This window comes from Castor canadensis, unplaced genomic scaffold (genome assembly GCF_047511655.1).
Source record: "Castor canadensis unplaced genomic scaffold, mCasCan1.hap1v2 HAP1_SCAFFOLD_1261, whole genome shotgun sequence".
Classification (NCBI taxonomy): Eukaryota; Metazoa; Chordata; class Mammalia; order Rodentia; family Castoridae; genus Castor; species Castor canadensis.
Window position 1 is genome coordinate 1 of NW_027395468.1, and position 25987 is coordinate 25987.

Genomic DNA, 25987 nt, shown 5'->3' on the forward strand with positions numbered 1-25987 from the left:
TGTCTCTGAGCTGTTTCCTCGGAGGGTTTTTGGATTGGTCGTTTTCATCTTTCGACGTGAGGATTAGTTTTTTTTCTCTAAGTGTCTTATGTGTGTGGGGGGGTCGAGCAACAAACAGGTCAGGTGGGAGTCAGTGTCAGCTGGACCCTTTGGCCAAATTTAAACAACAAACAGGCTTGGAAGGACTCCCTTTTTAGCTAGTGGCCTCTAAACCATGACAAAGAAAACAGAATCTAAAGCTGACTTGTGTGAGGGACATGTACCTGTCTGTTACAGTCTTTTTTCATTGTTTCTTTTTTTTTTGTTTGTTTAATGGGCTTGATTGTAAATGTCCCAGGAGGATCAGAAGTGCAATTCCAAATACGTAAAAGAGCCATGGTAAAAATTCTGACGGACAACTTAGCAACTAAGAGAAGAGTATGTCAGTACCATCAGCATTTGATCACAGCGTTTCTGTAAATTTTGTAGTTTAGAGGGCCCGACAGCCTTGGAAAATGCAGATATGCTTACTATCTAGGAACGAATGACAGCATGACAGCTCTCTAGAGGTTATCCACACATATCAGTGGTTATCCTGAGAGTAAAACCTCAGAGTGCCCATTCATTGAGGGGTCAGTGTCAGTGACCCCAAATAGCCTCATCACAGGCACATGTAGGCTCCTAACTGTATTAGAATCATGTAAGACAACAGTTGTTTCACCATAGGGATGAAGCCATCTAGAAGATTTTCTATAAACCAACTCTTAATGAATTTTCATTTCGTCATGATCGTCATCTCAGTGGCCGAAACCCTGAGAAAAATTAGAAGGGAACAGAAGTAAATACTTCTGAGGACAAAGTGTAGAGTTTAGGAAGCCTGAGGGTTGACAGGATAGGATTTCTTAGGACGTTGAGTAGGGATGGGAGGAGATGTTTTTTTCTTTCCCTTGTCTCCACGATTTCGGTGGTGAAAGGGGCCTCTGAGCTGGAAATGTTCCCGATTGAGCCCCGCAGCCCCAGGCCCAGAGTGTGGAGGAGGGCGCAGCGGGTCGGCTAAGGGCGCGGCTGCCGTTTTGCAGAGGGCTGGAGGGGCAGTGGGGCTTTGTGGACGAGGAGGACCGGAAAGGTCCCCAAGACGTCCGTCGGGAGCCACGCGCCCAAGGGTCGGCTCCCGCAGGCGAGGGAGGAGGGCGGCCAGAACTGTGCACCCCCCCCACACCCCCGCCTTAGCCAAGGCAGTGACACATCCCCAGAGGAACAAGAGCCCGAGAGCACTGAGCAATGTTCCCCTGAGAAAACTCGATCCTGGTCCGGGCACCGGGACACCTCGGGAAGAAAGCCAGCGAGTGGCCACCTGGGCGAGACCGGCTGCCCCAGCAGGCGTCCGGGGCCCCTGGCCGCTTGGCCAGAGGCCGCCAGCCCCCACCCCGCAGCCCCCACCCGCAGCCGTGCCAGGGGAGCAGTGTGGAGACGCAGGCCGCGCCCACCTCACGCTCTTGGGGCTCCAGGAGGCGGCAGCTGGCGTCTACGGCCATACCACCCTGAACGCGCCCGATCTCGTCTGATCTCGGAAGCTAAGCAGGGTCGGGCCTGGTTAGTACTTGGATGGGAGACCGCCTGGGAATACCGGGTGCTGTAGGCTTTTGCTCGTCCCTCCCTCGCTGCTCCTTTTGGCCTCCGGGACCTCACCGCCCCGACCCAGCGCCACCACCACCGGCGACCCCTTCCCCGCCACCCCGCCAGACCCACGCCTCCCACCTCACAGACACGCCCCCGAATCCTCTCCTCTCCCCTCCCCACACTCTCGTGGGGCGCGCGCCCGCTCACTGGGCACCAGCCGGGTGGGTCCCAGGCCACGTTGGGGACCGCTCCCCAACTGTCCTCAGAAAGCCAGCAGGAGTAGAAAACGTTCAGGCGGACGGTGAGGGAAGTGCGAAAGCCCTGAGAAAGCGGGTCTGCAGCCCAGCGGGCCCCAGACTGGGACGCGCCACACCCTGGCTCGCCACAAGGTGGTGCACTGGGCCCAGGGCAAGACGCCAGGGGACAGGGAGGCAGGCCACCTCAGTCGGGTGCTGCTCCGTCGCTCGACCCAACACAGGTCAGCGTGTGCATGACCTCTCCGTGGGGCCCCAACTCCCACGGCGGTGCCTGCAGTCACGGGGACAGCGGGCGCAGGGCCTGAGCTCACGGTGAGGGGAGTATGCTTAGAATGCAAAATTCAAACACACCCGGGAATACATTGGCAAGGAGAAGTCCCAGAAAGAGTTGCAACCCTGACATTGAGGGCGCGTTTCCTTTTGCTTGGTCCTGTACCCTGCTTGAGTGTGAGTGGTGATGAATTGCTGCCCGTTTCGGATCGTTTGGTGGCAATGTAGTTTGTACCTTTCTCTGCAATGTGTGAAGTCTTTCTTTGTGTAATAGGCTGTATTGGCAAGTGTCTCTACCTTTCAGTGTTTATCCAAAGTCAATCCAAGGCTGTGGTCCACGAGTCTAAGAACAAACCCTGTGTTTTATGTCCAAAACTAAAAACACCACTTTTAAGTATGCTAGGACGGGTCCGGAGCAGGTAGAAATAGGGACTTCTTCCCGAGTAGTGTACAACGCCGTGGCCACTCATAGAAGTTTGTGCCTAGAGGGCTTTCATGTTCGATAGACACGCATCCATCATAACCACTTTTTTGTTTTATTTATTTGTTTATTTGTTTATTTATGTATTTACGTATTTACGTATTGATTTTTGTGGTACCAGTGCTTGAATTCAGGCCGTACACCTTGCCCCGCTCCACCAGCCCTTTTCGTGTGAGGGTTTTAAAGGGTTGACTCTCCAGGGTCCCCGAAGCCCACACTGCCTAAATTACCTGTGATAGAAAGAAAGGCAGGGGCAGTGCCTGAGACCACAAGGACTTTTCCCCTTATCGCTTCCTGATTGCTTGCAAGTGCTGGCTGTCTACCACCACAAGGACACTTCTCTTTACCTCTCCCTGGCTGCGTACCCCGGAAAACCTCCTCACCCCTAGTCCCCGCCCGCCCCCCCCCCCGGCGAGGCTTGCATCCCAGGCTGTCCAGAGTGCAGGACGCCCCTCACCACGGCAAAATAAAGCGTGCTCTCGTCTGTAGAGGTCTCGGTCTCCTTTTCCTCGAGGCATCCTCTTTTCTAACATTTGGCTTTTTCTAACAGGTCTCATGGAACGACTTGCTTGGGCGGGCCTGGAAACGTGATCCACCTGAGTAGCTAAGGTTTCAGGCGTGAGCAAGCAGCACCCAGCAAGAACCAAGGTGTTGAGAGGTCTGGCATGAGGGACTCCATTTCAACTTGGAAGGCCTTTCACCCTCATCTCTAGAAACTGTTTGTCTCTGAGCTGTTTCCTCGGAGGGTTTTTGGATTGGTCGTTTTCATCTTTCGACGTGAGGATTAGTTTTTTTCTCTAAGTGTCTTATGTGTGTGGGGGGGTCGAGCAACAAACAGGTCAGGTGGGAGTCAGTGTCAGCTGGACCCTTTGGCCAAATTTAAACAACAAACAGGCTTGGAAGGACTCCCTTTTTAGCTAGTGGCCTCTAAACCATGACAAAGAAAACAGAATCTAAAGCTGACTTGTGTGAGGGACATGTACCTGTCTGTTACAGTCTTTTTTCATTGTTTCTTTTTTTTTTGTTTGTTTAATGGGCTTGATTGTAAATGTCCCAGGAGGATCAGAAGTGCAATTCCAAATACGTAAAAGAGCCATGGTAAAAATTCTGACGGACAACTTAGCAACTAAGAGAAGAGTATGTCAGTACCATCAGCATTTGATCACAGCGTTTCTGTAAATTTTGTAGTTTAGAGGGCCCGACAGCCTTGGAAAATGCAGATATGCTTACTATCTAGGAACGAATGACAGCATGACAGCTCTCTAGAGGTTATCCACACATATCAGTGGTTATCCTGAGAGTAAAACCTCAGAGTGCCCATTCATTGAGGGGTCAGTGTCAGTGACCCCAAATAGCCTCATCACAGGCACATGTAGGCTCCTAACTGTATTAGAATCATGTAAGACAACAGTTGTTTCACCATAGGGATGAAGCCATCTAGAAGATTTTCTATAAACCAACTCTTAATGAATTTTCATTTCGTCATGATCGTCATCTCAGTGGCCGAAACCCTGAGAAAAATTAGAAGGGAACAGAAGTAAATACTTCTGAGGACAAAGTGTAGAGTTTAGGAAGCCTGAGGGTTGACAGGATAGGATTTCTTAGGACGTTGAGTAGGGATGGGAGGAGATGTTTTTTTCTTTCCCTTGTCTCCACGATTTCGGTGGTGAAAGGGGCCTCTGAGCTGGAAATGTTCCCGATTGAGCCCCGCAGCCCCAGGCCCAGAGTGTGGAGGAGGGCGCAGCGGGTCGGCTAAGGGCGCGGCTGCCGTTTTGCAGAGGGCTGGAGGGGCAGTGGGGCTTTGTGGACGAGGAGGACCGGAAAGGTCCCCAAGACGTCCGTCGGGAGCCACGCGCCCAAGGGTCGGCTCCCGCAGGCGAGGGAGGAGGGCGGCCAGAACTGTGCACCCCCCCCACACCCCCGCCTTAGCCAAGGCAGTGACACATCCCCAGAGGAACAAGAGCCCGAGAGCACTGAGCAATGTTCCCCTGAGAAAACTCGATCCTGGTCCGGGCACCGGGACACCTCGGGAAGAAAGCCAGCGAGTGGCCACCTGGGCGAGACCGGCTGCCCCAGCAGGCGTCCGGGGCCCCTGGCCGCTTGGCCAGAGGCCGCCAGCCCCCACCCCGCAGCCCCCACCCGCAGCCGTGCCAGGGGAGCAGTGTGGAGACGCAGGCCGCGCCCACCTCACGCTCTTGGGGCTCCAGGAGGCGGCAGCTGGCGTCTACGGCCATACCACCCTGAACGCGCCCGATCTCGTCTGATCTCGGAAGCTAAGCAGGGTCGGGCCTGGTTAGTACTTGGATGGGAGACCGCCTGGGAATACCGGGTGCTGTAGGCTTTTGCTCGTCCCTCCCTCGCTGCTCCTTTTGGCCTCCGGGACCTCACCGCCCCGACCCAGCGCCACCACCACCGGCGACCCCTTCCCCGCCACCCCGCCAGACCCACGCCTCCCACCTCACAGACACGCCCCCGAATCCTCTCCTCTCCCCTCCCCACACTCTCGTGGGGCGCGCGCCCGCTCACTGGGCACCAGCCGGGTGGGTCCCAGGCCACGTTGGGGACCGCTCCCCAACTGTCCTCAGAAAGCCAGCAGGAGTAGAAAACGTTCAGGCGGACGGTGAGGGAAGTGCGAAAGCCCTGAGAAAGCGGGTCTGCAGCCCAGCGGGCCCCAGACTGGGACGCGCCACACCCTGGCTCGCCACAAGGTGGTGCACTGGGCCCAGGGCAAGACGCCAGGGGACAGGGAGGCAGGCCACCTCAGTCGGGTGCTGCTCCGTCGCTCGACCCAACACAGGTCAGCGTGTGCATGACCTCTCCGTGGGGCCCCAACTCCCACGGCGGTGCCTGCAGTCACGGGGACAGCGGGCGCAGGGCCTGAGCTCACGGTGAGGGGAGTATGCTTAGAATGCAAAATTCAAACACACCCGGGAATACATTGGCAAGGAGAAGTCCCAGAAAGAGTTGCAACCCTGACATTGAGGGCGCGTTTCCTTTTGCTTGGTCCTGTACCCTGCTTGAGTGTGAGTGGTGATGAATTGCTGCCCGTTTCGGATCGTTTGGTGGCAATGTAGTTTGTACCTTTCTCTGCAATGTGTGAAGTCTTTCTTTGTGTAATAGGCTGTATTGGCAAGTGTCTCTACCTTTCAGTGTTTATCCAAAGTCAATCCAAGGCTGTGGTCCACGAGTCTAAGAACAAACCCTGTGTTTTATGTCCAAAACTAAAAACACCACTTTTAAGTATGCTAGGACGGGTCCGGAGCAGGTAGAAATAGGGACTTCTTCCCGAGTAGTGTACAACGCCGTGGCCACTCATAGAAGTTTGTGCCTAGAGGGCTTTCATGTTCGATAGACACGCATCCATCATAACCACTTTTTTGTTTTATTTATTTGTTTATTTGTTTATTTATGTATTTACGTATTTACGTATTGATTTTTGTGGTACCAGTGCTTGAATTCAGGCCGTACACCTTGCCCCGCTCCACCAGCCCTTTTCGTGTGAGGGTTTTAAAGGGTTGACTCTCCAGGGTCCCCGAAGCCCACACTGCCTAAATTACCTGTGATAGAAAGAAAGGCAGGGGCAGTGCCTGAGACCACAAGGACTTTTCCCCTTATCGCTTCCTGATTGCTTGCAAGTGCTGGCTGTCTACCACCACAAGGACACTTCTCTTTACCTCTCCCTGGCTGCGTACCCCGGAAAACCTCCTCACCCCTAGTCCCCGCCCGCCCCCCCCCCCCGGCGAGGCTTGCATCCCAGGCTGTCCAGAGTGCAGGACGCCCCTCACCACGGCAAAATAAAGCGTGCTCTCGTCTGTAGAGGTCTCGGTCTCCTTTTCCTCGAGGCATCCTCTTTTCTAACATTTGGCTTTTTCTAACAGGTCTCATGGAACGACTTGCTTGGGCGGGCCTGGAAACGTGATCCACCTGAGTAGCTAAGGTTTCAGGCGTGAGCAAGCAGCACCCAGCAAGAACCAAGGTGTTGAGAGGTCTGGCATGAGGGACTCCATTTCAACTTGGAAGGCCTTTCACCCTCATCTCTAGAAACTGTTTGTCTCTGAGCTGTTTCCTCGGAGGGTTTTTGGATTGGTCGTTTTCATCTTTCGACGTGAGGATTAGTTTTTTTCTCTAAGTGTCTTATGTGTGTGGGGGGGTCGAGCAACAAACAGGTCAGGTGGGAGTCAGTGTCAGCTGGACCCTTTGGCCAAATTTAAACAACAAACAGGCTTGGAAGGACTCCCTTTTTAGCTAGTGGCCTCTAAACCATGACAAAGAAAACAGAATCTAAAGCTGACTTGTGTGAGGGACATGTACCTGTCTGTTACAGTCTTTTTTCATTGTTTCTTTTTTTTTTGTTTGTTTAATGGGCTTGATTGTAAATGTCCCAGGAGGATCAGAAGTGCAATTCCAAATACGTAAAAGAGCCATGGTAAAAATTCTGACGGACAACTTAGCAACTAAGAGAAGAGTATGTCAGTACCATCAGCATTTGATCACAGCGTTTCTGTAAATTTTGTAGTTTAGAGGGCCCGACAGCCTTGGAAAATGCAGATATGCTTACTATCTAGGAACGAATGACAGCATGACAGCTCTCTAGAGGTTATCCACACATATCAGTGGTTATCCTGAGAGTAAAACCTCAGAGTGCCCATTCATTGAGGGGTCAGTGTCAGTGACCCCAAATAGCCTCATCACAGGCACATGTAGGCTCCTAACTGTATTAGAATCATGTAAGACAACAGTTGTTTCACCATAGGGATGAAGCCATCTAGAAGATTTTCTATAAACCAACTCTTAATGAATTTTCATTTCGTCATGATCGTCATCTCAGTGGCCGAAACCCTGAGAAAAATTAGAAGGGAACAGAAGTAAATACTTCTGAGGACAAAGTGTAGAGTTTAGGAAGCCTGAGGGTTGACAGGATAGGATTTCTTAGGACGTTGAGTAGGGATGGGAGGAGATGTTTTTTTCTTTCCCTTGTCTCCACGATTTCGGTGGTGAAAGGGGCCTCTGAGCTGGAAATGTTCCCGATTGAGCCCCGCAGCCCCAGGCCCAGAGTGTGGAGGAGGGCGCAGCGGGTCGGCTAAGGGCGCGGCTGCCGTTTTGCAGAGGGCTGGAGGGGCAGTGGGGCTTTGTGGACGAGGAGGACCGGAAAGGTCCCCAAGACGTCCGTCGGGAGCCACGCGCCCAAGGGTCGGCTCCCGCAGGCGAGGGAGGAGGGCGGCCAGAACTGTGCACCCCCCCCACACCCCCGCCTTAGCCAAGGCAGTGACACATCCCCAGAGGAACAAGAGCCCGAGAGCACTGAGCAATGTTCCCCTGAGAAAACTCGATCCTGGTCCGGGCACCGGGACACCTCGGGAAGAAAGCCAGCGAGTGGCCACCTGGGCGAGACCGGCTGCCCCAGCAGGCGTCCGGGGCCCCTGGCCGCTTGGCCAGAGGCCGCCAGCCCCCACCCCGCAGCCCCCACCCGCAGCCGTGCCAGGGGAGCAGTGTGGAGACGCAGGCCGCGCCCACCTCACGCTCTTGGGGCTCCAGGAGGCGGCAGCTGGCGTCTACGGCCATACCACCCTGAACGCGCCCGATCTCGTCTGATCTCGGAAGCTAAGCAGGGTCGGGCCTGGTTAGTACTTGGATGGGAGACCGCCTGGGAATACCGGGTGCTGTAGGCTTTTGCTCGTCCCTCCCTCGCTGCTCCTTTTGGCCTCCGGGACCTCACCGCCCCGACCCAGCGCCACCACCACCGGCGACCCCTTCCCCGCCACCCCGCCAGACCCACGCCTCCCACCTCACAGACACGCCCCCGAATCCTCTCCTCTCCCCTCCCCACACTCTCGTGGGGCGCGCGCCCGCTCACTGGGCACCAGCCGGGTGGGTCCCAGGCCACGTTGGGGACCGCTCCCCAACTGTCCTCAGAAAGCCAGCAGGAGTAGAAAACGTTCAGGCGGACGGTGAGGGAAGTGCGAAAGCCCTGAGAAAGCGGGTCTGCAGCCCAGCGGGCCCCAGACTGGGACGCGCCACACCCTGGCTCGCCACAAGGTGGTGCACTGGGCCCAGGGCAAGACGCCAGGGGACAGGGAGGCAGGCCACCTCAGTCGGGTGCTGCTCCGTCGCTCGACCCAACACAGGTCAGCGTGTGCATGACCTCTCCGTGGGGCCCCAACTCCCACGGCGGTGCCTGCAGTCACGGGGACAGCGGGCGCAGGGCCTGAGCTCACGGTGAGGGGAGTATGCTTAGAATGCAAAATTCAAACACACCCGGGAATACATTGGCAAGGAGAAGTCCCAGAAAGAGTTGCAACCCTGACATTGAGGGCGCGTTTCCTTTTGCTTGGTCCTGTACCCTGCTTGAGTGTGAGTGGTGATGAATTGCTGCCCGTTTCGGATCGTTTGGTGGCAATGTAGTTTGTACCTTTCTCTGCAATGTGTGAAGTCTTTCTTTGTGTAATAGGCTGTATTGGCAAGTGTCTCTACCTTTCAGTGTTTATCCAAAGTCAATCCAAGGCTGTGGTCCACGAGTCTAAGAACAAACCCTGTGTTTTATGTCCAAAACTAAAAACACCACTTTTAAGTATGCTAGGACGGGTCCGGAGCAGGTAGAAATAGGGACTTCTTCCCGAGTAGTGTACAACGCCGTGGCCACTCATAGAAGTTTGTGCCTAGAGGGCTTTCATGTTCGATAGACACGCATCCATCATAACCACTTTTTTGTTTTATTTATTTGTTTATTTGTTTATTTATGTATTTACGTATTTACGTATTGATTTTTGTGGTACCAGTGCTTGAATTCAGGCCGTACACCTTGCCCCGCTCCACCAGCCCTTTTCGTGTGAGGGTTTTAAAGGGTTGACTCTCCAGGGTCCCCGAAGCCCACACTGCCTAAATTACCTGTGATAGAAAGAAAGGCAGGGGCAGTGCCTGAGACCACAAGGACTTTTCCCCTTATCGCTTCCTGATTGCTTGCAAGTGCTGGCTGTCTACCACCACAAGGACACTTCTCTTTACCTCTCCCTGGCTGCGTACCCCGGAAAACCTCCTCACCCCTAGTCCCCGCACCCCCCCCCCCCCCGGCGAGGCTTGCATCCCAGGCTGTCCAGAGTGCAGGACGCCCCTCACCACGGCAAAATAAAGCGTGCTCTCGTCTGTAGAGGTCTCGGTCTCCTTTTCCTCGAGGCATCCTCTTTTCTAACATTTGGCTTTTTCTAACAGGTCTCATGGAACGACTTGCTTGGGCGGGCCTGGAAACGTGATCCACCTGAGTAGCTAAGGTTTCAGGCGTGAGCAAGCAGCACCCAGCAAGAACCAAGGTGTTGAGAGGTCTGGCATGAGGGACTCCATTTCAACTTGGAAGGCCTTTCACCCTCATCTCTAGAAACTGTTTGTCTCTGAGCTGTTTCCTCGGAGGGTTTTTGGATTGGTCGTTTTCATCTTTCGACGTGAGGATTAGTTTTTTTTCTCTAAGTGTCTTATGTGTGTGGGGGGGTCGAGCAACAAACAGGTCAGGTGGGAGTCAGTGTCAGCTGGACCCTTTGGCCAAATTTAAACAACAAACAGGCTTGGAAGGACTCCCTTTTTAGCTAGTGGCCTCTAAACCATGACAAAGAAAACAGAATCTAAAGCTGACTTGTGTGAGGGACATGTACCTGTCTGTTACAGTCTTTTTTCATTGTTTCTTTTTTTTTTGTTTGTTTAATGGGCTTGATTGTAAATGTCCCAGGAGGATCAGAAGTGCAATTCCAAATACGTAAAAGAGCCATGGTAAAAATTCTGACGGACAACTTAGCAACTAAGAGAAGAGTATGTCAGTACCATCAGCATTTGATCACAGCGTTTCTGTAAATTTTGTAGTTTAGAGGGCCCGACAGCCTTGGAAAATGCAGATATGCTTACTATCTAGGAACGAATGACAGCATGACAGCTCTCTAGAGGTTATCCACACATATCAGTGGTTATCCTGAGAGTAAAACCTCAGAGTGCCCATTCATTGAGGGGTCAGTGTCAGTGACCCCAAATAGCCTCATCACAGGCACATGTAGGCTCCTAACTGTATTAGAATCATGTAAGACAACAGTTGTTTCACCATAGGGATGAAGCCATCTAGAAGATTTTCTATAAACCAACTCTTAATGAATTTTCATTTCGTCATGATCGTCATCTCAGTGGCCGAAACCCTGAGAAAAATTAGAAGGGAACAGAAGTAAATACTTCTGAGGACAAAGTGTAGAGTTTAGGAAGCCTGAGGGTTGACAGGATAGGATTTCTTAGGACGTTGAGTAGGGATGGGAGGAGATGTTTTTTTCTTTCCCTTGTCTCCACGATTTCGGTGGTGAAAGGGGCCTCTGAGCTGGAAATGTTCCCGATTGAGCCCCGCAGCCCCAGGCCCAGAGTGTGGAGGAGGGCGCAGCGGGTCGGCTAAGGGCGCGGCTGCCGTTTTGCAGAGGGCTGGAGGGGCAGTGGGGCTTTGTGGACGAGGAGGACCGGAAAGGTCCCCAAGACGTCCGTCGGGAGCCACGCGCCCAAGGGTCGGCTCCCGCAGGCGAGGGAGGAGGGCGGCCAGAACTGTGCACCCCCCCCACACCCCCGCCTTAGCCAAGGCAGTGACACATCCCCAGAGGAACAAGAGCCCGAGAGCACTGAGCAATGTTCCCCTGAGAAAACTCGATCCTGGTCCGGGCACCGGGACACCTCGGGAAGAAAGCCAGCGAGTGGCCACCTGGGCGAGACCGGCTGCCCCAGCAGGCGTCCGGGGCCCCTGGCCGCTTGGCCAGAGGCCGCCAGCCCCCACCCCGCAGCCCCCACCCGCAGCCGTGCCAGGGGAGCAGTGTGGAGACGCAGGCCGCGCCCACCTCACGCTCTTGGGGCTCCAGGAGGCGGCAGCTGGCGTCTACGGCCATACCACCCTGAACGCGCCCGATCTCGTCTGATCTCGGAAGCTAAGCAGGGTCGGGCCTGGTTAGTACTTGGATGGGAGACCGCCTGGGAATACCGGGTGCTGTAGGCTTTTGCTCGTCCCTCCCTCGCTGCTCCTTTTGGCCTCCGGGACCTCACCGCCCCGACCCAGCGCCACCACCACCGGCGACCCCTTCCCCGCCACCCCGCCAGACCCACGCCTCCCACCTCACAGACACGCCCCCGAATCCTCTCCTCTCCCCTCCCCACACTCTCGTGGGGCGCGCGCCCGCTCACTGGGCACCAGCCGGGTGGGTCCCAGGCCACGTTGGGGACCGCTCCCCAACTGTCCTCAGAAAGCCAGCAGGAGTAGAAAACGTTCAGGCGGACGGTGAGGGAAGTGCGAAAGCCCTGAGAAAGCGGGTCTGCAGCCCAGCGGGCCCCAGACTGGGACGCGCCACACCCTGGCTCGCCACAAGGTGGTGCACTGGGCCCAGGGCAAGACGCCAGGGGACAGGGAGGCAGGCCACCTCAGTCGGGTGCTGCTCCGTCGCTCGACCCAACACAGGTCAGCGTGTGCATGACCTCTCCGTGGGGCCCCAACTCCCACGGCGGTGCCTGCAGTCACGGGGACAGCGGGCGCAGGGCCTGAGCTCACGGTGAGGGGAGTATGCTTAGAATGCAAAATTCAAACACACCCGGGAATACATTGGCAAGGAGAAGTCCCAGAAAGAGTTGCAACCCTGACATTGAGGGCGCGTTTCCTTTTGCTTGGTCCTGTACCCTGCTTGAGTGTGAGTGGTGATGAATTGCTGCCCGTTTCGGATCGTTTGGTGGCAATGTAGTTTGTACCTTTCTCTGCAATGTGTGAAGTCTTTCTTTGTGTAATAGGCTGTATTGGCAAGTGTCTCTACCTTTCAGTGTTTATCCAAAGTCAATCCAAGGCTGTGGTCCACGAGTCTAAGAACAAACCCTGTGTTTTATGTCCAAAACTAAAAACACCACTTTTAAGTATGCTAGGACGGGTCCGGAGCAGGTAGAAATAGGGACTTCTTCCCGAGTAGTGTACAACGCCGTGGCCACTCATAGAAGTTTGTGCCTAGAGGGCTTTCATGTTCGATAGACACGCATCCATCATAACCACTTTTTTGTTTTATTTATTTGTTTATTTGTTTATTTATGTATTTACGTATTTACGTATTGATTTTTGTGGTACCAGTGCTTGAATTCAGGCCGTACACCTTGCCCCGCTCCACCAGCCCTTTTCGTGTGAGGGTTTTAAAGGGTTGACTCTCCAGGGTCCCCGAAGCCCACACTGCCTAAATTACCTGTGATAGAAAGAAAGGCAGGGGCAGTGCCTGAGACCACAAGGACTTTTCCCCTTATCGCTTCCTGATTGCTTGCAAGTGCTGGCTGTCTACCACCACAAGGACACTTCTCTTTACCTCTCCCTGGCTGCGTACCCCGGAAAACCTCCTCACCCCTAGTCCCCGCCCGCCCCCCCCCCCCGGCGAGGCTTGCATCCCAGGCTGTCCAGAGTGCAGGACGCCCCTCACCACGGCAAAATAAAGCGTGCTCTCGTCTGTAGAGGTCTCGGTCTCCTTTTCCTCGAGGCATCCTCTTTTCTAACATTTGGCTTTTTCTAACAGGTCTCATGGAACGACTTGCTTGGGCGGGCCTGGAAACGTGATCCACCTGAGTAGCTAAGGTTTCAGGCGTGAGCAAGCAGCACCCAGCAAGAACCAAGGTGTTGAGAGGTCTGGCATGAGGGACTCCATTTCAACTTGGAAGGCCTTTCACCCTCATCTCTAGAAACTGTTTGTCTCTGAGCTGTTTCCTCGGAGGGTTTTTGGATTGGTCGTTTTCATCTTTCGACGTGAGGATTAGTTTTTTTTCTCTAAGTGTCTTATGTGTGTGGGGGGGTCGAGCAACAAACAGGTCAGGTGGGAGTCAGTGTCAGCTGGACCCTTTGGCCAAATTTAAACAACAAACAGGCTTGGAAGGACTCCCTTTTTAGCTAGTGGCCTCTAAACCATGACAAAGAAAACAGAATCTAAAGCTGACTTGTGTGAGGGACATGTACCTGTCTGTTACAGTCTTTTTTCATTGTTTCTTTTTTTTTTGTTTGTTTAATGGGCTTGATTGTAAATGTCCCAGGAGGATCAGAAGTGCAATTCCAAATACGTAAAAGAGCCATGGTAAAAATTCTGACGGACAACTTAGCAACTAAGAGAAGAGTATGTCAGTACCATCAGCATTTGATCACAGCGTTTCTGTAAATTTTGTAGTTTAGAGGGCCCGACAGCCTTGGAAAATGCAGATATGCTTACTATCTAGGAACGAATGACAGCATGACAGCTCTCTAGAGGTTATCCACACATATCAGTGGTTATCCTGAGAGTAAAACCTCAGAGTGCCCATTCATTGAGGGGTCAGTGTCAGTGACCCCAAATAGCCTCATCACAGGCACATGTAGGCTCCTAACTGTATTAGAATCATGTAAGACAACAGTTGTTTCACCATAGGGATGAAGCCATCTAGAAGATTTTCTATAAACCAACTCTTAATGAATTTTCATTTCGTCATGATCGTCATCTCAGTGGCCGAAACCCTGAGAAAAATTAGAAGGGAACAGAAGTAAATACTTCTGAGGACAAAGTGTAGAGTTTAGGAAGCCTGAGGGTTGACAGGATAGGATTTCTTAGGACGTTGAGTAGGGATGGGAGGAGATGTTTTTTTCTTTCCCTTGTCTCCACGATTTCGGTGGTGAAAGGGGCCTCTGAGCTGGAAATGTTCCCGATTGAGCCCCGCAGCCCCAGGCCCAGAGTGTGGAGGAGGGCGCAGCGGGTCGGCTAAGGGCGCGGCTGCCGTTTTGCAGAGGGCTGGAGGGGCAGTGGGGCTTTGTGGACGAGGAGGACCGGAAAGGTCCCCAAGACGTCCGTCGGGAGCCACGCGCCCAAGGGTCGGCTCCCGCAGGCGAGGGAGGAGGGCGGCCAGAACTGTGCACCCCCCCCACACCCCCGCCTTAGCCAAGGCAGTGACACATCCCCAGAGGAACAAGAGCCCGAGAGCACTGAGCAATGTTCCCCTGAGAAAACTCGATCCTGGTCCGGGCACCGGGACACCTCGGGAAGAAAGCCAGCGAGTGGCCACCTGGGCGAGACCGGCTGCCCCAGCAGGCGTCCGGGGCCCCTGGCTGCTTGGCCAGAGGCCGCCAGCCCCCACCCCGCAGCCCCCACCCGCAGCCGTGCCAGGGGAGCAGTGTGGAGACGCAGGCCGCGCCCACCTCACGCTCTTGGGGCTCCAGGAGGCGGCAGCTGGCGTCTACGGCCATACCACCCTGAACGCGCCCGATCTCGTCTGATCTCGGAAGCTAAGCAGGGTCGGGCCTGGTTAGTACTTGGATGGGAGACCGCCTGGGAATACCGGGTGCTGTAGGCTTTTGCTCGTCCCTCCCTCGCTGCTCCTTTTGGCCTCCGGGACCTCACCGCCCCGACCCAGCGCCACCACCACCGGCGACCCCTTCCCCGCCACCCCGCCAGACCCACGCCTCCCACCTCACAGACACGCCCCCGAATCCTCTCCTCTCCCCTCCCCACACTCTCGTGGGGCGCGCGCCCGCTCACTGGGCACCAGCCGGGTGGGTCCCAGGCCACGTTGGGGACCGCTCCCCAACTGTCCTCAGAAAGCCAGCAGGAGTAGAAAACGTTCAGGCGGACGGTGAGGGAAGTGCGAAAGCCCTGAGAAAGCGGGTCTGCAGCCCAGCGGGCCCCAGACTGGGACGCGCCACACCCTGGCTCGCCACAAGGTGGTGCACTGGGCCCAGGGCAAGACGCCAGGGGACAGGGAGGCAGGCCACCTCAGTCGGGTGCTGCTCCGTCGCTCGACCCAACACAGGTCAGCGTGTGCATGACCTCTCCGTGGGGCCCCAACTCCCACGGCGGTGCCTGCAGTCACGGGGACAGCGGGCGCAGGGCCTGAGCTCACGGTGAGGGGAGTATGCTTAGAATGCAAAATTCAAACACACCCGGGAATACATTGGCAAGGAGAAGTCCCAGAAAGAGTTGCAACCCTGACATTGAGGGCGCGTTTCCTTTTGCTTGGTCCTGTACCCTGCTTGAGTGTGAGTGGTGATGAATTGCTGCCCGTTTCGGATCGTTTGGTGGCAATGTAGTTTGTACCTTTCTCTGCAATGTGTGAAGTCTTTCTTTGTGTAATAGGCTGTATTGGCAAGTGTCTCTACCTTTCAGTGTTTATCCAAAGTCAATCCAAGGCTGTGGTCCACGAGTCTAAGAACAAACCCTGTGTTTTATGTCCAAAACTAAAAACACCACTTTTAAGTATGCTAGGACGGGTCCGGAGCAGGTAGAAATAGGGACTTCTTCCCGAGTAGTGTACAACGCCGTGGCCACTCATAGAAGTTTGTGCCTAGAGGGCTTTCATGTTCGATAGACACGCATCCATCATAACCACTTTTTTGTTTTATTTATTTGTTTATTTGTTTATTTATGTATTTACGTATTTACGTATTGATTTTTGTGGTACCAGTGCTTGAATTCAGGCCGTACACCTTGCCCCGCTCCACCAGCCCTTTTCGTGTGAGGGTTTTAAAGGGTTGACTCTCCAGGGTCCCCGAAGCCCACACTGCCTAAATTACCTGTGATAGAAAGAAAGGCAGGGGCAGTGCCTGAGACCACAAGGACTTTTCCCCTTATCGCTTCCTGATTGCTTGCAAGTGCTGGCTGTCTACCACCACAAGGACACTTCTCTTTACCTCTCCCTGGCTGCGTACCCCGGAAAACCTCCTCACCCCTAGTCCCCGCCCGCCCCCCCCCCCCGGCGAGGCTTGCATCCCAGGCTGTCCAGAGTGCAGGACGCCCCTCACCACGGCAAAATAAAGCGTGCTCTCGTCTGTAGAGGTCTCGGTCTCCTTTTCCTCGAGGCATCCTCTTTTCTAACATTTGGCTTTTTCTAACAGGTCTCATGGAACGACTTGCTTGGGCGGGCCTGGAAACGTGATCCACCTGAGTAGCTAAGGTTTCAGGCGTGAGCAAGCAGCACCCAGCAAGAACCAAGGTGTTGAGAGGTCTGGCATGAGGGACTCCATTTCAACTTGGAAGGCCTTTCACCCTCATCTCTAGAAACTGTTTGTCTCTGAGCTGTTTCCTCGGAGGGTTTTTGGATTGGTCGTTTTCATCTTTCGACGTGAGGATTAGTTTTTTTTCTCTAAGTGTCTTATGTGTGTGGGGGGGTCGAGCAACAAACAGGTCAGGTGGGAGTCAGTGTCAGCTGGACCCTTTGGCCAAATTTAAACAACAAACAGGCTTGGAAGGACTCCCTTTTTAGCTAGTGGCCTCTAAACCATGACAAAGAAAACAGAATCTAAAGCTGACTTGTGTGAGGGACATGTACCTGTCTGTTACAGTCTTTTTTCATTGTTTCTTTTTTTTTTGTTTGTTTAATGGGCTTGATTGTAAATGTCCCAGGAGGATCAGAAGTGCAATTCCAAATACGTAAAAGAGCCATGGTAAAAATTCTGACGGACAACTTAGCAACTAAGAGAAGAGTATGTCAGTACCATCAGCATTTGATCACAGCGTTTCTGTAAATTTTGTAGTTTAGAGGGCCCGACAGCCTTGGAAAATGCAGATATGCTTACTATCTAGGAACGAATGACAGCATGACAGCTCTCTAGAGGTTATCCACACATATCAGTGGTTATCCTGAGAGTAAAACCTCAGAGTGCCCATTCATTGAGGGGTCAGTGTCAGTGACCCCAAATAGCCTCATCACAGGCACATGTAGGCTCCTAACTGTATTAGAATCATGTAAGACAACAGTTGTTTCACCATAGGGATGAAGCCATCTAGAAGATTTTCTATAAACCAACTCTTAATGAATTTTCATTTCGTCATGATCGTCATCTCAGTGGCCGAAACCCTGAGAAAAATTAGAAGGGAACAGAAGTAAATACTTCTGAGGACAAAGTGTAGAGTTTAGGAAGCCTGAGGGTTGACAGGATAGGATTTCTTAGGACGTTGAGTAGGGATGGGAGGAGATGTTTTTTTCTTTCCCTTGTCTCCACGATTTCGGTGGTGAAAGGGGCCTCTGAGCTGGAAATGTTCCCGATTGAGCCCCGCAGCCCCAGGCCCAGAGTGTGGAGGAGGGCGCAGCGGGTCGGCTAAGGGCGCGGCTGCCGTTTTGCAGAGGGCTGGAGGGGCAGTGGGGCTTTGTGGACGAGGAGGACCGGAAAGGTCCCCAAGACGTCCGTCGGGAGCCACGCGCCCAAGGGTCGGCTCCCGCAGGCGAGGGAGGAGGGCGGCCAGAACTGTGCACCCCCCCCACACCCCCGCCTTAGCCAAGGCAGTGACACATCCCCAGAGGAACAAGAGCCCGAGAGCACTGAGCAATGTTCCCCTGAGAAAACTCGATCCTGGTCCGGGCACCGGGACACCTCGGGAAGAAAGCCAGCGAGTGGCCACCTGGGCGAGACCGGCTGCCCCAGCAGGCGTCCGGGGCCCCTGGCCGCTTGGCCAGAGGCCGCCAGCCCCCACCCCGCAGCCCCCACCCGCAGCCGTGCCAGGGGAGCAGTGTGGAGACGCAGGCCGCGCCCACCTCACGCTCTTGGGGCTCCAGGAGGCGGCAGCTGGCGTCTACGGCCATACCACCCTGAACGCGCCCGATCTCGTCTGATCTCGGAAGCTAAGCAGGGTCGGGCCTGGTTAGTACTTGGATGGGAGACCGCCTGGGAATACCGGGTGCTGTAGGCTTTTGCTCGTCCCTCCCTCGCTGCTCCTTTTGGCCTCCGGGACCTCACCGCCCCGACCCAGCGCCACCACCACCGGCGACCCCTTCCCCGCCACCCCGCCAGACCCACGCCTCCCACCTCACAGACACGCCCCCGAATCCTCTCCTCTCCCCTCCCCACACTCTCGTGGGGCGCGCGCCCGCTCACTGGGCACCAGCCGGGTGGGTCCCAGGCCACGTTGGGGACCGCTCCCCAACTGTCCTCAGAAAGCCAGCAGGAGTAGAAAACGTTCAGGCGGACGGTGAGGGAAGTGCGAAAGCCCTGAGAAAGCGGGTCTGCAGCCCAGCGGGCCCCAGACTGGGACGCGCCACACCCTGGCTCGCCACAAGGTGGTGCACTGGGCCCAGGGCAAGACGCCAGGGGACAGGGAGGCAGGCCACCTCAGTCGGGTGCTGCTCCGTCGCTCGACCCAACACAGGTCAGCGTGTGCATGACCTCTCCGTGGGGCCCCAACTCCCACGGCGGTGCCTGCAGTCACGGGGACAGCGGGCGCAGGGCCTGAGCTCACGGTGAGGGGAGTATGCTTAGAATGCAAAATTCAAACACACCCGGGAATACATTGGCAAGGAGAAGTCCCAGAAAGAGTTGCAACCCTGACATTGAGGGCGCGTTTCCTTTTGCTTGGTCCTGTACCCTGCTTGAGTGTGAGTGGTGATGAATTGCTGCCCGTTTCGGATCGTTTGGTGGCAATGTAGTTTGTACCTTTCTCTGCAATGTGTGAAGTCTTTCTTTGTGTAATAGGCTGTATTGGCAAGTGTCTCTACCTTTCAGTGTTTATCCAAAGTCAATCCAAGGCTGTGGTCCACGAGTCTAAGAACAAACCCTGTGTTTTATGTCCAAAACTAAAAACACCACTTTTAAGTATGCTAGGACGGGTCCGGAGCAGGTAGAAATAGGGACTTCTTCCCGAGTAGTGTACAACGCCGTGGCCACTCATAGAAGTTTGTGCCTAGAGGGCTTTCATGTTCGATAGACACGCATCCATCATAACCACTTTTTTGTTTTATTTATTTGTTTATTTGTTTATTTATGTATTTACGTATTTACGTATTGATTTTTGTGGTACCAGTGCTTGAATTCAGGCCGTACACCTTGCCCCGCTCCACCAGCCCTTTTCGTGTGAGGGTTTTAAAGGGTTGACTCTCCAGGGTCCCCGAAGCCCACACTGCCTAAATTACCTGTGATAGAAAGAAAGGCAGGGGCAGTGCCTGAGACCACAAGGACTTTTCCCCTTATCGCTTCCTGATTGCTTGCAAGTGCTGGCTGTCTACCACCACAAGGACACTTCTCTTTACCTCTCCCTGGCTGCGTACCCCGGAAAACCTCCTCACCCCTAGTCCCCGCCCGCCCCCCCCCCCGGCGAGGCTTGCATCCCAGGCTGTCCAGAGTGCAGGACGCCCCTCACCACGGCAAAATAAAGCGTGCTCTCGTCTGTAGAGGTCTCGGTCTCCTTTTCCTCGAGGCATCCTCTTTTCTAACATTTGGCTTTTTCTAACAGGTCTCATGGAACGACTTGCTTGGGCGGGCCTGGAAACGTGATCCACCTGAGTAGCTAAGGTTTCAGGCGTGAGCAAGCAGCACCCAGCAAGAACCAAGGTGTTGAGAGGTCTGGCATGAGGGACTCCATTTCAACTTGGAAGGCCTTTCACCCTCATCTCTAGAAACTGTTTGTCTCTGAGCTGTTTCCTCGGAGGGTTTTTGGATTGGTCGTTTTCATCTTTCGACGTGAGGATTAGTTTTTTTCTCTAAGTGTCTTATGTGTGTGGGGGGGTCGAGCAACAAACAGGTCAGGTGGGAGTCAGTGTCAGCTGGACCCTTTGGCCAAATTTAAACAACAAACAGGCTTGGAAGGACTCCCTTTTTAGCTAGTGGCCTCTAAACCATGACAAAGAAAACAGAATCTAAAGCTGACTTGTGTGAGGGACATGTACCTGTCTGTTACAGTCTTTTTTCATTGTTTCTTTTTTTTTTGTTTGTTTAATGGGCTTGATTGTAAATGTCCCAGGAGGATCAGAAGTGCAATTCCAAATACGTAAAAGAGCCATGGTAAAAATTCTGACGGACAACTTAGCAACTAAGAGAAGAGTATGTCAGTACCATCAGCATTTGATCACAGCGTTTCTGTAAATTTTGTAGTTTAGAGGGCCCGACAGCCTTGGAAAATGCAGATATGCTTACTATCTAGGAACGAATGACAGCATGACAGCTCTCTAGAGGTTATCCACACATATCAGTGGTTATCCTGAGAGTAAAACCTCAGAGTGCCCATTCATTGAGGGGTCAGTGTCAGTGACCCCAAATAGCCTCATCACAGGCACATGTAGGCTCCTAACTGTATTAGAATCATGTAAGACAACAGTTGTTTCACCATAGGGATGAAGCCATCTAGAAGATTTTCTATAAACCAACTCTTAATGAATTTTCATTTCGTCATGATCGTCATCTCAGTGGCCGAAACCCTGAGAAAAATTAGAAGGGAACAGAAGTAAATACTTCTGAGGACAAAGTGTAGAGTTTAGGAAGCCTGAGGGTTGACAGGATAGGATTTCTTAGGACGTTGAGTAGGGATGGGAGGAGATGTTTTTTTCTTTCCCTTGTCTCCACGATTTCGGTGGTGAAAGGGGCCTCTGAGCTGGAAATGTTCCCGATTGAGCCCCGCAGCCCCAGGCCCAGAGTGTGGAGGAGGGCGCAGCGGGTCGGCTAAGGGCGCGGCTGCCGTTTTGCAGAGGGCTGGAGGGGCAGTGGGGCTTTGTGGACGAGGAGGACCGGAAAGGTCCCCAAGACGTCCGTCGGGAGCCACGCGCCCAAGGGTCGGCTCCCGCAGGCGAGGGAGGAGGGCGGCCAGAACTGTGCACCCCCCCCACACCCCCGCCTTAGCCAAGGCAGTGACACATCCCCAGAGGAACAAGAGCCCGAGAGCACTGAGCAATGTTCCCCTGAGAAAACTCGATCCTGGTCCGGGCACCGGGACACCTCGGGAAGAAAGCCAGCGAGTGGCCACCTGGGCGAGACCGGCTGCCCCAGCAGGCGTCCGGGGCCCCTGGCCGCTTGGCCAGAGGCCGCCAGCCCCCACCCCGCAGCCCCCACCCGCAGCCGTGCCAGGGGAGCAGTGTGGAGACGCAGGCCGCGCCCACCTCACGCTCTTGGGGCTCCAGGAGGCGGCAGCTGGCGTCTACGGCCATACCACCCTGAACGCGCCCGATCTCGTCTGATCTCGGAAGCTAAGCAGGGTCGGGCCTGGTTAGTACTTGGATGGGAGACCGCCTGGGAATACCGGGTGCTGTAGGCTTTTGCTCGTCCCTCCCTCGCTGCTCCTTTTGGCCTCCGGGACCTCACCGCCCCGACCCAGCGCCACCACCACCGGCGACCCCTTCCCCGCCACCCCGCCAGACCCACGCCTCCCACCTCACAGACACGCCCCCGAATCCTCTCCTCTCCCCTCCCCACACTCTCGTGGGGCGCGCGCCCGCTCACTGGGCACCAGCCGGGTGGGTCCCAGGCCACGTTGGGGACCGCTCCCCAACTGTCCTCAGAAAGCCAGCAGGAGTAGAAAACGTTCAGGCGGACGGTGAGGGAAGTGCGAAAGCCCTGAGAAAGCGGGTCTGCAGCCCAGCGGGCCCCAGACTGGGACGCGCCACACCCTGGCTCGCCACAAGGTGGTGCACTGGGCCCAGGGCAAGACGCCAGGGGACAGGGAGGCAGGCCACCTCAGTCGGGTGCTGCTCCGTCGCTCGACCCAACACAGGTCAGCGTGTGCATGACCTCTCCGTGGGGCCCCAACTCCCACGGCGGTGCCTGCAGTCACGGGGACAGCGGGCGCAGGGCCTGAGCTCACGGTGAGGGGAGTATGCTTAGAATGCAAAATTCAAACACACCCGGGAATACATTGGCAAGGAGAAGTCCCAGAAAGAGTTGCAACCCTGACATTGAGGGCGCGTTTCCTTTTGCTTGGTCCTGTACCCTGCTTGAGTGTGAGTGGTGATGAATTGCTGCCCGTTTCGGATCGTTTGGTGGCAATGTAGTTTGTACCTTTCTCTGCAATGTGTGAAGTCTTTCTTTGTGTAATAGGCTGTATTGGCAAGTGTCTCTACCTTTCAGTGTTTATCCAAAGTCAATCCAAGGCTGTGGTCCACGAGTCTAAGAACAAACCCTGTGTTTTATGTCCAAAACTAAAAACACCACTTTTAAGTATGCTAGGACGGGTCCGGAGCAGGTAGAAATAGGGACTTCTTCCCGAGTAGTGTACAACGCCGTGGCCACTCATAGAAGTTTGTGCCTAGAGGGCTTTCATGTTCGATAGACACGCATCCATCATAACCACTTTTTTGTTTTATTTATTTGTTTATTTGTTTATTTATGTATTTACGTATTTACGTATTGATTTTTGTGGTACCAGTGCTTGAATTCAGGCCGTACACCTTGCCCCGCTCCACCAGCCCTTTTCGTGTGAGGGTTTTAAAGGGTTGACTCTCCAGGGTCCCCGAAGCCCACACTGCCTAAATTACCTGTGATAGAAAGAAAGGCAGGGGCAGTGCCTGAGACCACAAGGACTTTTCCCCTTATCGCTTCCTGATTGCTTGCAAGTGCTGGCTGTCTACCACCACAAGGACACTTCTCTTTACCTCTCCCTGGCTGCGTACCCCGGAAAACCTCCTCACCCCTAGTCCCCGCCCGCCCCCCCCCCCGGCGAGGCTTGCATCCCAGGCTGTCCAGAGTGCAGGACGCCCCTCACCACGGCAAAATAAAGCGTGCTCTCGTCTGTAGAGGTCTCGGTCTCCTTTTCCTCGAGGCATCCTCTTTTCTAACATTTGGCTTTTTCTAACAGGTCTCATGGAACGACTTGCTTGGGCGGGCCTGGAAACGTGATCCACCTGAGTAGCTAAGGTTTCAGGCGTGAGCAAGCAGCACCCAGCAAGAACCAAGGTGTTGAGAGGTCTGGCATGAGGGACTCCATTTCAACTTGGAAGGCCTTTCACCCTCATCTCTAGAAACTGTTTGTCTCTGAGCTGTTTCCTCGGAGGGTTTTTGGATTGGTCGTTTTCATCTTTCGACGTGAGGATTAGTTTTTTTCTCTAAGTGTCTTATGTGTGTGGGGGGGTCGAGCAACAAACAGGTCAGGTGGGAGTCAGTGTCAGCTGGACCCTTTGGCCAAATTTAAACAACAAACAGGCTTGGAAGGACTCCCTTTTTAGCTAGTGGCCTCTAAACCATGACAAAGAAAACAGAATCTAAAGCTGACTTGTGTGAGGGACATGTACCTGTCTGTTACAGTCTTTTTTCATTGTTTCTTTTTTTTTTGTTTGTTTAATGGGCTTGATTGTAAATGTCCCAGGAGGATCAGAAGTGCAATTCCAAATACGTAAAAGAGCCATGGTAAAAATTCTGACGGACAACTTAGCAACTAAGAGAAGAGTATGTCAGTACCATCAGCATTTGATCACAGCGTTTCTGTAAATTTTGTAGTTTAGAGGGCCCGACAGCCTTGGAAAATGCAGATATGCTTACTATCTAGGAACGAATGACAGCATGACAGCTCTCTAGAGGTTATCCACACATATCAGTGGTTATCCTGAGAGTAAAACCTCAGAGTGCCCATTCATTGAGGGGTCAGTGTCAGTGACCCCAAATAGCCTCATCACAGGCACATGTAGGCTCCTAACTGTATTAGAATCATGTAAGACAACAGTTGTTTCACCATAGGGATGAAGCCATCTAGAAGATTTTCTATAAACCAACTCTTAATGAATTTTCATTTCGTCATGATCGTCATCTCAGTGGCCGAAACCCTGAGAAAAATTAGAAGGGAACAGAAGTAAATACTTCTGAGGACAAAGTGTAGAGTTTAGGAAGCCTGAGGGTTGACAGGATAGGATTTCTTAGGACGTTGAGTAGGGATGGGAGGAGATGTTTTTTTCTTTCCCTTGTCTCCACGATTTCGGTGGTGAAAGGGGCCTCTGAGCTGGAAATGTTCCCGATTGAGCCCCGCAGCCCCAGGCCCAGAGTGTGGAGGAGGGCGCAGCGGGTCGGCTAAGGGCGCGGCTGCCGTTTTGCAGAGGGCTGGAGGGGCAGTGGGGCTTTGTGGACGAGGAGGACCGGAAAGGTCCCCAAGACGTCCGTCGGGAGCCACGCGCCCAAGGGTCGGCTCCCGCAGGCGAGGGAGGAGGGCGGCCAGAACTGTGCACCCCCCCCACACCCCCGCCTTAGCCAAGGCAGTGACACATCCCCAGAGGAACAAGAGCCCGAGAGCACTGAGCAATGTTCCCCTGAGAAAACTCGATCCTGGTCCGGGCACCGGGACACCTCGGGAAGAAAGCCAGCGAGTGGCCACCTGGGCGAGACCGGCTGCCCCAGCAGGCGTCCGGGGCCCCTGGCCGCTTGGCCAGAGGCCGCCAGCCCCCACCCCGCAGCCCCCACCCGCAGCCGTGCCAGGGGAGCAGTGTGGAGACGCAGGCCGCGCCCACCTCACGCTCTTGGGGCTCCAGGAGGCGGCAGCTGGCGTCTACGGCCATACCACCCTGAACGCGCCCGATCTCGTCTGATCTCGGAAGCTAAGCAGGGTCGGGCCTGGTTAGTACTTGGATGGGAGACCGCCTGGGAATACCGGGTGCTGTAGGCTTTTGCTCGTCCCTCCCTCGCTGCTCCTTTTGGCCTCCGGGACCTCACCGCCCCGACCCAGCGCCACCACCACCGGCGACCCCTTCCCCGCCACCCCGCCAGACCCACGCCTCCCACCTCACAGACACGCCCCCGAATCCTCTCCTCTCCCCTCCCCACACTCTCGTGGGGCGCGCGCCCGCTCACTGGGCACCAGCCGGGTGGGTCCCAGGCCACGTTGGGGACCGCTCCCCAACTGTCCTCAGAAAGCCAGCAGGAGTAGAAAACGTTCAGGCGGACGGTGAGGGAAGTGCGAAAGCCCTGAGAAAGCGGGTCTGCAGCCCAGCGGGCCCCAGACTGGGACGCGCCACACCCTGGCTCGCCACAAGGTGGTGCACTGGGCCCAGGGCAAGACGCCAGGGGACAGGGAGGCAGGCCACCTCAGTCGGGTGCTGCTCCGTCGCTCGACCCAACACAGGTCAGCGTGTGCATGACCTCTCCGTGGGGCCCCAACTCCCACGGCGGTGCCTGCAGTCACGGGGACAGCGGGCGCAGGGCCTGAGCTCACGGTGAGGGGAGTATGCTTAGAATGCAAAATTCAAACACACCCGGGAATACATTGGCAAGGAGAAGTCCCAGAAAGAGTTGCAACCCTGACATTGAGGGCGCGTTTCCTTTTGCTTGGTCCTGTACCCTGCTTGAGTGTGAGTGGTGATGAATTGCTGCCCGTTTCGGATCGTTTGGTGGCAATGTAGTTTGTACCTTTCTCTGCAATGTGTGAAGTCTTTCTTTGTGTAATAGGCTGTATTGGCAAGTGTCTCTACCTTTCAGTGTTTATCCAAAGTCAATCCAAGGCTGTGGTCCACGAGTCTAAGAACAAACCCTGTGTTTTATGTCCAAAACTAAAAACACCACTTTTAAGTATGCTAGGACGGGTCCGGAGCAGGTAGAAATAGGGACTTCTTCCCGAGTAGTGTACAACGCCGTGGCCACTCATAGAAGTTTGTGCCTAGAGGGCTTTCATGTTCGATAGACACGCATCCATCATAACCACTTTTTTGTTTTATTTATTTGTTTATTTGTTTATTTATG

At 54.4% G+C, this 25987-nt stretch overlaps 8 non-coding genes across 8 annotated transcripts; all 8 read left to right on the forward strand.

Moving 5' to 3' along the window:
- The first annotated feature begins 1502 nt into the window (after positions 1 to 1502).
- LOC141420581 (5S ribosomal RNA) lies at positions 1503 to 1621 on the forward strand. Its single transcript, XR_012445099.1, has one exon. It is a non-coding gene; the product is annotated as a 5S ribosomal RNA (ribosomal RNA).
- Positions 1622 to 4829: 3208 nt separating this feature from the next.
- Positions 4830 to 4948, forward strand: LOC141420586 (5S ribosomal RNA). Its single transcript, XR_012445104.1, has one exon. It is a non-coding gene; the product is annotated as a 5S ribosomal RNA (ribosomal RNA).
- A 3209-nt stretch (positions 4949 to 8157) lies between these two features.
- LOC141420587 (5S ribosomal RNA) lies at positions 8158 to 8276 on the forward strand. The gene has a single exon (XR_012445105.1). It is a non-coding gene; the product is annotated as a 5S ribosomal RNA (ribosomal RNA).
- Positions 8277 to 11486: 3210 nt separating this feature from the next.
- Positions 11487 to 11605, forward strand: LOC141420588 (5S ribosomal RNA). Its single transcript, XR_012445106.1, has one exon. It is a non-coding gene; the product is annotated as a 5S ribosomal RNA (ribosomal RNA).
- A 3210-nt stretch (positions 11606 to 14815) lies between these two features.
- On the forward strand, positions 14816 to 14934 carry LOC141420589 (5S ribosomal RNA). Its single transcript, XR_012445107.1, has one exon. It is a non-coding gene; the product is annotated as a 5S ribosomal RNA (ribosomal RNA).
- A 3210-nt stretch (positions 14935 to 18144) lies between these two features.
- Positions 18145 to 18263, forward strand: LOC141420582 (5S ribosomal RNA). Its single transcript, XR_012445100.1, has one exon. It is a non-coding gene; the product is annotated as a 5S ribosomal RNA (ribosomal RNA).
- A 3208-nt stretch (positions 18264 to 21471) lies between these two features.
- Positions 21472 to 21590, forward strand: LOC141420583 (5S ribosomal RNA). Its single transcript, XR_012445101.1, has one exon. It is a non-coding gene; the product is annotated as a 5S ribosomal RNA (ribosomal RNA).
- A 3208-nt stretch (positions 21591 to 24798) lies between these two features.
- On the forward strand, positions 24799 to 24917 carry LOC141420584 (5S ribosomal RNA). The gene has a single exon (XR_012445102.1). It is a non-coding gene; the product is annotated as a 5S ribosomal RNA (ribosomal RNA).
- The last annotated feature ends 1070 nt before the right edge of the window (positions 24918 to 25987 follow it).